Here is a 14,060-nt window from a genome sequence, read left to right on the forward strand (position 1 = left end):
ACTTCAGACCATAAGCTTTTTTGACGCCTCCCAACACACTGGCCTGTGTTGAAATCACAGACTTCAGCAGTTGACAGACAAATGAGGGAAAAAGGATAAATCCTCCTGTAAATTTGTACTGTATGTTCACTAAGTCAGTATTGAATGGTCAAAGTACATGCATGTGCAGATACACATCTATATTTTCAAAAAATCTTCCAGGAAAGCTTTTCATTCATCTACCATCAATTTACACTAAACCCAAAATAATAATATTAAAGATTAGACAATCCAAAACATGTGTGCATGTTTGCATATTACCAGCAAAGCAAGATATGGAAAAGAATACTTCTTACCATGAAATATGAAAGGGCTCTTTTCTGCCTAAATTTTTAATTTTCTAACTAATCAAGGATGAAGGGAAATCAAATTTGAGGATTTCACATTTATCAGTCTGATATACCAAATGCAACCTAGAACTCCTCAGCACTCTCAATTACCTGTTTATTTGTCTGGACTAAGCTCAATCATTTGCAGAGGTCCAGCATTTCTCCAGTTCCTTCATTGCTTTAAAAATACAATTCTGCCTTCCAGCATGGGAACAATGGTGAACAAATGGTAATTTAGTAACTGCTGCCTCAATGTTAAGACTTCCAGTGACTCTGCCTTGGTTGCTAAATACACAAACACTCCCAACCTGAAACCAAGATTTCAACCAGCTGATTTGTTGGAATATAGCATCTTTCCTCAGCTCCAGCTGCATAGGTTTAGATGCTGCCACTCAACCTTTTGACACTGAAATCAAGAATCTCTCTGAAAAGGAGTAGGGAGACAAATACTTGAATATATTCCGTAGTATGAATAAAGAATGTCATTCTTAAAAAAAAACTGATTTAATAAAATGAATTCTTTTCTGCTTTGCAAAGTTTACTAACAGAATAAAAGGTTAGTTCTTTTAATGGAAAAAACCCATCTGTGGCATGATGCTTTTGAGAGGCACCAAAGCCTATACAAATAAGCCATATATTGTACAAAAGGAAAGAAGTAAACTGCTTATTAAAAAAAAAAAGTAAGAGTTAAAGTGAAATATAAATTGCAAGTGTTTCATGAGCATAGCCCTACGTGCTGTGACCCAGAAGGTAAATGGCAATGTCCTCCCTGAGGTGAGTAGAGCTATGATGGTTTGCACTAGCTGGGCATGTCCTAGCTGCACAAACCTTCACACACTCAGCCTTGAAAACAAAACTACTCCACCTACCCCAGCTTTCTATAGGTATAAAACAAACAAAGCTGAGAGGAAAAATAATAGCAATACAATTTGGTCTTAGATTTTTGTTAGAGAACTGTGATATTATTTACTTTTAAAAAGCTGATTTACACTCATTAGTCTCAAGTATTACAATGTGATATTTTAAAATAAATTAACAATTTGCTGTGGCAAGGAACATTTGATATATTTTTGTTTAAAAGATGTATTATTGCTCCTGTCATTAGATTACAAACTTCTTGAGACAAGTGCTGGTCAGTTTATTTATGTGGAACCCTAAGCATAAAGTTTCTGTAGAATTTCTTTAGAAAGGTCAGACAAATGTTCAAAGGATTATAATGAGAATGGATGAGGCCTTTGAAGGACTATGCAGTCTTTCATTTGCTAATCTAAAGTAACACTTATTAGCAATGATGATTTCTTCAACCACTACATAGTCACCCCCCTCCATGAAACAGTCAAAGTGTATCAAGGACTTCTATGATTTAGGAATCTATTGCTGTATTATCATAAATCATGGAGGTGATTAATTTCTTTCCCCCTCCTCTAAAAATTCTCACACGCAACTTTCTATTCAATTCCTGCCAAGAAAAATGTTTTAAATCTGTATTTTACCAATTTTACCCTTGACAGTTTTCTTAAGACCCTAAAAATTGTCAAGACTCGAATAAGGAAATAAGACGCATTAGTTCCTTTGTACGTTGGCTTAACCACTGTCAAGAATACTATTAGAAATTCAATACAATGTTGAAAAATAACACCACCAGCACAACTGATTTCAACACAACACATTCTAAGTTCCACACCAAGACAGCTTTTACAATAATAACTGATGCTTTTCTGAATGTTTTTCTGTTACAGGAAAAATTGAAGTCATAATATCTTATGATTTTTGCAAGCTGCAATTTTACACTTCTGTAATTCAGATGCAAAAGACACATGTAGATCTTAACTCATGAAATTTAAAGATTTATAGAATACAGATTTTAGACCATCATTATAAAAAGATTCTTTCAAAATAAATTACTGGAAAGAGTAAAGCAAGTTGGGAAACCTGCTTTGCAGTAAAAATTTCTGCAATCCTTCCATCATTTTGCCGGGGATGGAATGGAGGTATGTTGGGGAGAATAGAAAAAGAGGCATAGAGAATCTATTATCACATAATTATAATCCATAGCTAGTTCGTGTTAGAGGTTTACTAGCAGTGTGATAAAAATATAAAAGTCAGGAAAGTAACCAAAAATAATTTAAAACATCTTTTCTCAAGTTGAAATGTTTTCCTTTATACACGAAGATTGAATTTGCATTCATGAAATCCTAATGTAAAACTGAAGCAAAGTTACTATAACTTTTAACACACATTTCAGTTATTAAGATATTTTAACACAAAGTTCTACTACAGCTTCCTGGCTCACGAGTACATGACAATCCAGGTAATTTGCTGATTTCAGTGGATTTGCAGAGTATGTTAATCAGTGCTGAATTCAGTACAGCACTTTGCAGTTTCTAGTTTACTGTTTTGCTTTCAATACATCTAGGCACCAATGTTTGCAATTAACTGTCTTTGTAGACACAAACATACACACCAAGTATCAACAACCTCAATCTCTAACAGACTTAAGTTGCAAAATTCAAAATAATTAGGTCATCTAGGTTTGAACTTATATGTTGAATTTCAGTCTAAATTATAAAAGCACATCCACTTCTTTGCAAGACTCACAGCATATATCAGCACAAAACAGTTCCAGACGGAATCTACTTTTCAACCTTGTGTCATCCAAGTATCAGCTTTGCATAAAATGTATTTTAAAACAAGAGTAAATTGCCCATAAGTTTAAAGTATGGAACATGCAGACAGACTTGCATCTAAGAAAGCAATCAGAGATGCAATTAGTGTTGTACTCTCCATTTTACTATGCTTAAGATACTATTCCCTTCATATTTGTTCAGTAGCAGCTATTTCAGTTGCAATATTAAAATGAATCTGTACAAATAATGTTTATTCCATAAAGCCAGAATGAACTAAAAGGTGAGGAGCACTTAGAGCCTGGTATTCATAAACATGTTGTAATTTTATTACTTCTGATCTGCATAAGACCAGAAATACTTCTATGCAATGCTTCAGTTGCAACATTCTGTTACTGTTTACATGAACTAACAGTTCTGTGTACATGAACTACATTTACACTTGAACTAAAAGACTAATGTAATTAGTCCAATATGCAAACTTTAAAAATTTACTGAATGCAATTAGTACATCTTGCAAGAAACACAAATAGCTATAATTTAGATTTAAATTACTATCCTCATAACAGATGCATACACCTATATCTTCCTAGAATTGTTTACAATTTTCAGAGGTTTCTCATATATGTTTTTTTTTTAATTTGGCCTTTTTAAACATTTTTTTTTCTCAATACTGAGGAAGCATTTCTTTTTCCTGGACTTTAAATGTTTATGCATCACACTCAGCAGAAGCGTGTGACCATAGCCTAGTGGTTAAGAATTAAACAGTGGTGAAGCTGGGACCAAAAGGTGCACAGACAGAATGTGCAAATGTTTCGCTAGCTATTGAAACAAGTATAATCCTTGCTACTTTTAAAAGAGACAAAATAGCATTGGCATGTATTTCAATAACTATGCAAGCAATATCCATCAGGTGTGCACCTTGCCATCGGAAAGTAGCCTTCTGAGTTTTGATTTCAAATGCTAAAGCTATTCCTCCAAATAATCCAGGAGACATGCACTGTAAAAGCACGTAGCGATGAACAAAGACCCTGTCTGTGCCTCGTACCTGTCACTTCAGACTGTCTGTGGAGCCCAATAGCACAGTAAGGAACATCATTCAACATAAGTTTTGGTTTTAGGATTTTTGGGGTTCGTTGGGTTTTTTAGCTTGGAAAAAAAAAAAAAAACAAACAAAAAAAACCAAAAAAAAACCAGCACAGCATTTAGTTCTAACTTCTCTCTTGAGCTTCAGTCAGGCCACAGAGTGGGCACCAGAGTCGCCTGACCCTGTACTCAAACTCCTGGAACCTGTAACACTTGTTTCCTAACAAATCACCTCTGGAGATGGAGCAGGCTTCCTATCAATCACTAACAAGTTAATTCCACATAATAAGGCAGGTTCGCATGCAGACTGATACATTGTGAAATGCTGTATCTAAAATGGATTAGAATAGCACTCAAAATGAATGCAGCCCTCCAAACCACTTCTTTGCTCAGAAACATTAATCTCACTTATAAGGAGAGCTTCATAATGGTAATGCTTGGTATGAAAAAAGTATGAAATAAATCAGGTTTTATAAGACACAGCAATTAATCAGTTTTAGAGCTAAGGAAAGGCTGTTAAAGCGGCACTTTTTACAATGGTAACTTCTTTAAAGCCTCTGTTACCTCCAAAAAATTAAATGTTTAGGGCTTTCTTTTAATTGTTCATCTGACAGTGTGAACCCCAACCCTAACTCTGAGTCCCTGAAATGTTTCCTACATGCTAAAACTCTGCAAATAATACTACTCTGTTAGAAAGATAAAGCATTCATTTTAAGACACTCTTCAGTCCAAGAAGAATTGCATGCAGGTATCCTGAAAGGACTTACTTAACTAGTTAGCCTGGGGTAAAAAAAATTATTTAATCAAACCAAGGATTTCTAATAAACACTCTAAATTTATTTCTGGTAATATTTTTCGCACTTGATGCTGCACAGACTTGCAGGTGATAGTCACATTATCACTACATATCACTAAAACAGTAAACCTAACAATGTATTCATTTAATAGAATTAATTTTCTACAGTAAAGTTGTTCTTAAAATAAAATATTATATAGATATATTAATCTTATTAACAATCTCTAGTATGTAGTATCAGTATAGTTGAAATCAGCCTCTAAATATTACACAAGTGCAACATTTTGAAAAAAAAAATTAATATTTCTCTATAATAATTTTGCTCTATAAGAATCTTATAGTTTCTCTTGCACACTGACAGAGAGATGAGTTTTCAAAAATAGAAACAGAGCATTAAGTACAGTATCACTATAAATATAAGAGCAGTTCTGACCTGAAGCCTTAGCATCTCTGGTCTTTTATGTCTGTAAAGCACAATGCCCCTTCACAAACAGCACCTGATCCTCCGAGTTGCTGGGCACTCTCAGCTTTTATTGGGCCTAATCCAAAACTGAAGCAAGTTAGTGGGAGTTTTTGCATCAATCTACAGGGGTATCAGTCTGCACAATGCTCACTGATTTTAACTGAAGGTATAGGTTCTGACTATCTTACTGAGCCAAGACTATAATCTGTTAATTGTTTGGGCTAGGAGATGACAAAAAATACTTCCAGGTTATTATTTAATTTTCTAATATTTTAGGGGGCTGCTATAAAACAGATGTTTATTACAGCAGCCATTGTGTGTGTGCTCATTTGTAACTTTAAATCTAGTTTCTATTAATATATCCTTTTCTTCTCTTTTTTCATTTAAACAGAGAATAATTACTCCCAGCTCTAAGAGATTTGACTGAAGTACCAGTCTTAACCTGCTAACTGGATTATGAATGTTACTTTGGATTGTTTTTCCTCAAAACATATTAAACAAAAGAATCTCAGCTGGGTCAGGTATTTCTTATACCAAACAGCATTTTTATCTCAGTGTTCACTGAACCCCTTTCCATTTTTAATCAGATGTACGCATCTAATATTTCTGGACTGTTGGCTTTTTTTCCTCCCCTAATTTACTAGATCATTGAAAATAACCCAGCAAGTTCACAGTAGCAAAGCTTCAGAATTGTAAGGTAATATTTTTCTCAACCTGCTACATTTTTCCAAAATTTAAGTGATACAATTTTCATGCATATTCATACTTACATAGGGGCCCTTCTTCAAAACTATTCTTATATTATATAAAAGTACATTTTATGAAAAATTTTCCCTGCATACAATATTAAACTCTTCTCCTAGATGTGAATGCAATAATAATTCTGAATAGCACATGGATTATTTTAGAAGGGAAGAGCAGTGGTATTTTTCAGAGAGTGTCTTCAAGTGTTTTACAATTAACTTTTCTGTAAGACCATAGACAAACAACATTTATACTTCAATTTATTCTTTACTAGACAGAATTTTAGGATCCACACAGCCGCAGAATATCGCTACAACTCCTCAGTGGTATGAAGCAAAATACCTTGCCTGAGGAAGTATATATACAATGAAGGGGTAACAGTCAAATGAAACCAAACAATCATTGAACTAAGACTTAGCTTAAGAGACACATGATATTTAGAAAGTAGAAAAGTAAAACTGCCAAAGTTTTCTTATAAAAATATTTTAAATCTAAATATTTAAAGAAGGCTACATCTACATGATACCTTATGGAAACTGCTCCTATTAAAAAACTTTTAACAGTCTGTGATCACATCAAGATGGGAGTTTGGCTATATTCTCTTTTTACATTACTTTGCTTAAAAGCAACTTTATAACATAAAACTGTGAGGTCCACAGAACAGTGGATCTGCTTCCTACATACACGTGAAGAAAAATCCCACCAGACAGCAGCAATGTTTGGAACTTCGCGGGGGAGACCACCCCTTTCTCTCCCCAAACCACAGTGACACCATTTCTTTGGTCGCCATGTGTTTTCGCTGCACAGTAACACGATTTTCACTGCAGTTTACTGACTAGGCCATTACAGATACGAGCCTCAGAAACCCCGTCCTTCAGCAGGAGAGCAGGTAGAGCCCCGGTAGCAGCTCTGGAGCACAGACCACCCGGCAGCCTGTCACCGCCCGCCGCCGCTTGACAAACGCGCTGCCCGAGGACGCCGGACCCGGCGGGAGCGCCCCGCGCCCGCACACCCGAGGTAACAAACGCCAAGTTCCAAACCCACCATAAACTTGCTGGCAGGAGCTTTCGCGCCTCCGCCCGCGCCCCTACGCTCACCGGACAGGAGTGCGGACACTTCCGTTTATTTTCCAGAAGTGAGGATGCCCACTTGAGAAAGCGCCGAAACTGCTGCGGTGCCCAGTCCTACCGCCGCCGGGAGCGCGCTCAGTCCCCCGGGAGCGCGCACACCAGCAGCCCCAGACCCCGCTCCGAGGCCGCCGAGGCCGCGCAGCGCTGCCGCCAGACGCGGACCCCTCCCATCCCCCCCGCTCAGTTTTCCGCCCGGCACCGCGGAGTTTCCATATTAAGTTGCGTCCCCGGCCCCATCCTCCTGCCCCACCGCGCCCGCGTAGCCCTACCTGGGGCCGCGCTTCGGCCGCAGCCGCGCGTCCCGGTGCGCCCCGCGACTCCCGCCCACCGCCCGGCGAAAGTCCCGCCGCCAACGGTGCCACCGTGGGAGAGGTGGGGAAGGGAGGGACGGAGGGCCGCAAAAACCTCCACCGGCCCCCGCGCACCGGCCCCCAGCCTGTTCGCCCGCTCTCGTCCAGGCGGAGGGCAGCGGCTCCGGCTCCCCGCTGCCGGCCGGACAGCCGCGGAGCGCAGCGCGCCACTTACCGCGGGCACGCCGCGAGCCTCGCCGCCTCCGCGCCCCGGCAGCAGCGCGGGGGAGAGCGGCGCACGCCGGCACTTTGTCAGGCCGGGCGGGCGGGAGCGGAGGGCGGGCGGGAGCGAGGGGAGGGCCGGGGGCCGGGCGGGGGGAGGGCCACGAGTTGCTGCCCGCGCCGCGGGAGCTTACGCGTCCCGCGGAGCTCACTTTCCCCGCCTCCTCCCCCGCCGGGCGGGCAGGGAGTTTGGCCCCTCTTCTTGCGGGAGGGGAGGGCGAAGGTGCGCGCACAGCGACGTGCCGGGGGGGAGGAGCGCGGGGAGGAGCCGCCGCCGCCAGCACCGACTTTCGCCGTAACGCGGGGGACCCGGCCGAGGAGCCCGGTACTTCCCTGCGCCACCCCGGGCCGGGACACGACCCACCGGGCTGGGGACACTCAGCCTGCTGCCCCCGCCGCTCGCATGGAGTGCCGTGGCGCGGCTCCCACGCTGAGTCTAATCAGCGCATCCACGACGCCGGCGGTGATTTAGGGGTCATCCGCGAGCGGCACTTCAGGCTGATGAATGGCTCTTGGCCGCTGTCTGCCCTGATGAGGGTGTCTGCTTGCTCCTGATTGCAAACACTAATGAACTTACACGGCTCCGCTGCGCGTTCCCTCCACCCGGCGGGGCATGAAGCATCCCTCTGCTGCATTTTGCTTTCCGCGGGAACCTATTTGTTTTTATATGGGGCGGGAAAGAATTTGGGGAAATAATCCGCAGCTCCCTCGCAGCACCGCACCGCGGCCGGCCACGCAGAGCCCGCCGAGGCTCTTTGGCGCTGCCGGCAGCCCGGGCGCGGCGCGGCGCGGCGGGGCCGCCCGGCAAGGCCGGAGGGTGCCGGCGGCGCTCCCCGGCCCGGCAGCCCGCCCCTCGCACGGGTACCCGCGGCCCCCCCGCCCGGCCTTTCCGCCGCACCCCGGCAATTTTCGGAGTTGGGCGGGAGCCGGGTGACCTGATTACAGCTTAAACATCTGCTTTTAAAGCCATTTCTCCGTGGTGCACAAATGCGCTTCTGCTTATTTTTCTCCCTGACTCCTCAGCAACCTCTCGGCTCAAAGTAGTAGCTGTAACTTTTCGCACACTGAGATCTTACCTACGTACCTATCTAGGACCGCTCTCTTTTTACGCCTTTATCCTTCCCTTGTAAACTCAAAGGCGTTTCACACACGAGACGCGAAACACCCGGAGAAGTTAGACAGATGAGCAGCTTTGAACGTTTAGCTGGCTACCAGCTGCAGTACTTTGATTTTACTAACTTTATCCACCACATCTCTGACTCTGTAATGAAAGATGCACGACTTCGTTATCTTAAAGGCTCCCAAGGAAAATCCCTATATTCCTCTGTCCTCCTGGAAATACCTCCTAATCATGGAAACGTTACTGCAGATGTAACCAACGGGCATTGCGAGGGAGCTGTCTATGATCAGTCCAGCAGTTTTCTCTCACATGCCCGTGTTTTACTCCTGGGTTTTTCTTTGCATTTGTACTTTGCTGGGCTCGACCCGAGAGACAAGGTGCCTGGGTATATAAACTGATTCGACAGTGCTGAGGTCAGCATGTGGGAATTACAGCAGGTACCAGACACACAGAGCCAGCATCGCACAGCACCGTTATACAGCAAGTGCAATAGAAAACCACAAATGTTTCAAGCCTTTTAAAGTCAACAGTCAATGTGTTGACTTAAAATAATATTGAGCATACTGAAAGGAAGAGAAAAAAAAATATTTTTTTAATGGCAATGACGTGTCTTCATCCCCAGAAAAGTTGTAATAAAAGTAACTACTTTTAAATAGAGGTTTGCAAAAGTATTTTAAAGATACAACAACTAAACCAATGGATTTAAATGAATACTCTCTACTGACTTTGTGGGTGGCTCTGAAGTGGCGGCATTTCATTTCAAAAAGTAGGAGCCACAGAGACCTCGAGAGAGAGAGTTCTGTGCAGGTAAATGCACAGACAATACAGGTAGAACTGGAATCATCCTGACCTTGTCTTCCAAATAAAATATCCTACAAAGACTTTAGTCTTTACAAGAAAGCACTCGAAGTGTGAAAATGTGAATTGCACAAATTAATTGTTACAAAATGCCTATAGCTAGGTACACAGGAACAATCAAACCCAAACTTACGCCAAATGCTGTAATTGTTGTTGCATATTATACAAAATATCATTTCTGCTAAACTACAAGCTAATCTTGTAGACTTAGGGTTTTACTTACAATTTTTTTCTTTTGGCTTACAGTACTAACACAATATTTAAAGTTATGTTTTGCAAATGCAAATTTAAAGCACTGTATTTTGCACTACTACTTCATCCATTTGCAATACCTTTGCTAAATCTTTTAATCTAGTACTATTTTGAACTTTTTACTGCCCTCAAATACACTGAGTTAAGATACAGTATAGAAATTATAAATTATAAATGGAAAGAAAACATCATGCCTTCCTTGTGCAAAGCCTGCTGGATAGACAACAAAAGTTAACTACTTATTGATACACATTTGAAGTTCAGAGCAAGTTATTTTGGCACTCTTAACTTGGACATCACTGAAGCAGAATTACCAGGCTTACCAAAATATAATTTAATTTCAGCCTTCAGAGTTTAAGTTAATTTGAAAAGTGTGCAGGGACATCTGAGTTAGAGCTTTGTAGGAAACTATCTTTCAAATGTCAACTATTAAATGTGACTAAACTCTCTAAAATCACACGGCAGCCATTCTTTACTCATTTGGATTTTTTGGATTTCTAGGAAGCTCACTACTTCAATACAGAAAGAACAAAAGGGTATGCATTCCTCATCGACTTAGGGATTTATTTATTTTTTTTCTTTTCAGATGGGACTATCCGCAAATCTTTTTGGACGGTAGGTGCTACTGAGAGGAAAGAGCAGGACGTCCTCTGATGCGAGACATGCCGGCTCCTGCACTAATCTACCGGTAACTCCAAAAGACGATACACATTCAAGACACTGTCACGTTCTTTGCAAACTCCCTAAACTGTTCCTAACGTGTCCTTCCGTACTTGAACGGTAACTCGGGCTTTGCCAGGTTTTCCAGCATTTTCTGGTTCCAGGACTCCATGGTCTTTAGGATATTCGCACGTCTGAAAAAAACAGATCTCAAGATCTGTGCATTGTCAACGGTCCTGGATCTACAGCTCATGGAGGAAGAAATTGTTTCTAACCATCCATTTTCCTTGGGGGTAAGAGTCAAGATGCGCTTTAATGCAGATAGGTAGGGATTGCCTCTACGTAACGGAAACAACTAGCAGCACTGCCCTGTGTCAGGATACTTCATAATCTTCATAATCACAACTCCAAAAAAAAAAAAAAAAAAAAAAAAGTCCTCATTTCGACTCAGTCTTGCTGGTTGGTCATCACATGGAAACAACTGTCCCCATTAGTTCGCGCGGCCAGCTCCGCCGCTCCTGCTCCTGAGCAAGCCCCGCGAACGGACCGAGTTCGGAGCCGCTCGAGCGGCCGCTTTCGAGCTGTCGGCGGAGCCTCCTCGCTTCCCTCCCCGCCTGCCCGGGCGGGACGGCTGAGCCCGGGCGGCCCCCGCGCCGCGCCGAGCGCGGACCGTAGCGGGGCCGGGTCAGAAGGTGACAAATCCGCCGTGACCACGCTCTGCCCTAAGCCCCGGAGAGAGCCGCGCCCCTCCTCTGTGGGAACGGGGAAACTTTGGGAAGAAGGGGCCGCCCGTGCAGCCCCGGCGTCAGGAGTGCGCCCCAGTGCGCGGGGGCGCAGAGGGACGGGCTGGAGCGGCTGCGGACGCGCGGAGCTGCGTGGGCTCGCTCGCTCCGCGGGAAGGGCTGCGCTGTCTCGCCCGTCTCACCGCCAGCAGCAGACCGAGCACTTTTTCCCCGAGTATCAAGTTGCGGTAAAATTGTAAAACAAATATTCTAATCTGATCACTGACAAAGCCATAAAATTAAATAGCTGTCTGCAGAGGGAAATATGTCTTAATTACCTTAATTAAAGCAAGATAGGGCCTTACACACGTTCATTTTGAAGCCACTAAATGTACTGATTATCATACAAATCAACCTTTAAATGGGGGTCATGCTTTTCCACTACATTAGTTTGTGTTCCACTGCATAAAACAAAGCTATATGGGAATCTGACCTCTGGTGAAAATGATGCACTTCAGCTGCACGAAACTGCTGACCCTCTTCATTGGGTCCTCAGAAAAGAACCTGAAGGAGTTTGCATACGATTTGGAATACAAAAATGCCTTTCATATAGCGTTAACACCGCATTAGGAACTACTGCCTGAGCTAAACTTATGGCCCTAAACCGAAGCACATAATCATTTTAATCACCTTGTATTCATAAGTAGGAGCCATCCCAAAGCACCGTTATTGCCATCATTGTGTGAGTTAGTACACAAGGCCATGAAAAATGTAAGATTTGTGTTTGCTGGTATAACACTTTCCCAGTAACTATAGCTGGGGCTAACTATCCGTATTTTCCTTTAACAGGAGGAATGCAAAATATTTATAGCAATTCAGAAGTCAACATACAGACTTTATATGAACATACAGAAGTTTATATAATTGTCACATGCAGAATTTATGATATTTACAAGAAGAAAGAGGCCTTGTTTTACCTAAGCTTCACAGTCATAATAAACATTTTTGTTTTCCCTTCTAGCTTTCTAGCTAAAAGATGTATTTAAAAAAGAAAAAAGAAATTCCACCTGAAAATTGTTCAGATTTAGGAAATGTATAGAAAAGATGATTTAAAGAAAAGGAAGAAATAAACCAAATTGCACGAGGAAGAAATAAACCAAAAGTGCTTTTCTGTTGTCTGGTTCTTTCCTTTTCTTCTTCTCCTCCTGTGCCATGTACTCCTTCTAGCAGAAGACATCACTAACAAATGCAGTCTGGGAAAAATACCTCTCTAACCAAAAGCTCTAATAGCAACCTGCTATTTTATTGTGATAATTTGGATGTTAATTGCTCTAATGTGCCGAAACGGAGATTTTATTAAAATACTACTAGTTAAAAAAAAAAATAAAAAAAATCTTAGGCTGTTAGTAGTAAAATAGGTTGTATTCAAGATGACTGCTTTCATTCCTGGAAGACAAGAGTTCAGGCAGTGGAGTGGTAACAATCTGTGTTTGTTCCTGTCTCCTCAGGAGAACTGTTTCTAATTGATCTGGCATGGAATTTAGTTGGAAATGTGTATGTTGCAACCTAAGCACAGTCCCTGTATGCTTTGTAAAGTGATCACCATATGGGCCTTATTTGAAACATTTGAAGGTTTTAGCTATAAACCTTGTTTAAATTGTGCTGTAAATTCAACTCTCTGAGCTGAAAAATATATGTAACTGTGTGTGTATCTATCAATATATAAATCTATGTGTGTCTATATGAATACAGACATATACACACACACACATACGCATAAACACACATCTACATCTACAGCCATACATACTAACTGATCATTTTAGGTATCATGAACATGTGTCAGCTATTTGCACATGATTATTAATAAAGGCAGTAGTTACATATTTAGAAAATCTGTTGAGTGGAAATATTGTTCTGATACAGACGTGGCTGATGTTACAGAGTCATTTTCTGTAAATGCCTTTTAATATTTGGGAATATTTTTGCATTTTTTTTTTGTGAAAAAAATATTCTCAGCTCTATTTCCACACATCAGAATATTTTTAACCACCATTCTGATGTCACAGATATTTAATTAGGAAAGCCTAGATAAATAAGAGGAAAACTGAAGTTCTTTCACAGAAAACTCTTAGGAGACAATGGGTAACTGTGATTCTTTCAATCGCAGGGCCAATCATCATATTTTAACCCTCAAAAATCTTAACAGTGATTTCTTCTTCTAATGTAAAATGAATGGCTAGGCTTTGTTGCAGGTAACAGTACTAAGTTATGAATGCTGATGGCCTTCTTGTACAGCCTTAAATTACATTGAAAAAGATACAGTTTCTTTAATTAAAAAAGCTGCACTGAACTAATCCCTCTAGCTGAAAAAAGAAAAGTTTTAAGCAATCTCTTTCTGCTCTGGGAGAGAAAAGCAGACAATACCATAACAGATCAGAAACATAAGCTATAGTGTGCAGCCAGGAGCACAGCAGGGAACTGAATACTGCTCCGACTGTGTCATTTTTTAATCCCCCATCCCAGTTTTCCCCGTCTGACCTCATGCTGAGATGAAGTTATCACAGAAGACAGCTTTACTCTTACCAATGAATCCAACCCTGGATCTGCATTATCCTCAGCAGATCAAAACACCGCTTTCATCAAATAGCATTATCTGCATAAA

The 14,060-nt window shown here is 41.5% G+C and overlaps 1 protein-coding gene across 4 annotated transcripts in view; it reads right to left on the bottom strand.

Annotated features, from left to right (window-relative positions):
* Positions 1-14,060, bottom strand: part of TENM3 (teneurin transmembrane protein 3) — a 469,046-nt gene that overhangs the window by 401,197 nt on the left and 53,789 nt on the right. For 2 of the 4 annotated variants that reach the window (XM_068187010.1, XM_068187009.1), the window contains exon 1: positions 7,737-7,932. The exons of 1 other annotated variant lie outside the window; for it this stretch is intronic. The gene's annotated coding sequence lies outside the window, so the exon portion shown is untranslated. Of the gene's footprint in view, positions 1-7,736; positions 7,933-8,360; positions 8,385-14,060 lie in introns of those variants that run through there. One more of the 4 variants, XM_068187012.1, reaches the window with a different exon arrangement.

This window comes from Anomalospiza imberbis, chromosome 4 (genome assembly GCF_031753505.1).
Source record: "Anomalospiza imberbis isolate Cuckoo-Finch-1a 21T00152 chromosome 4, ASM3175350v1, whole genome shotgun sequence".
NCBI lineage: Eukaryota > Metazoa > Chordata > Aves > Passeriformes > Viduidae > Anomalospiza > Anomalospiza imberbis.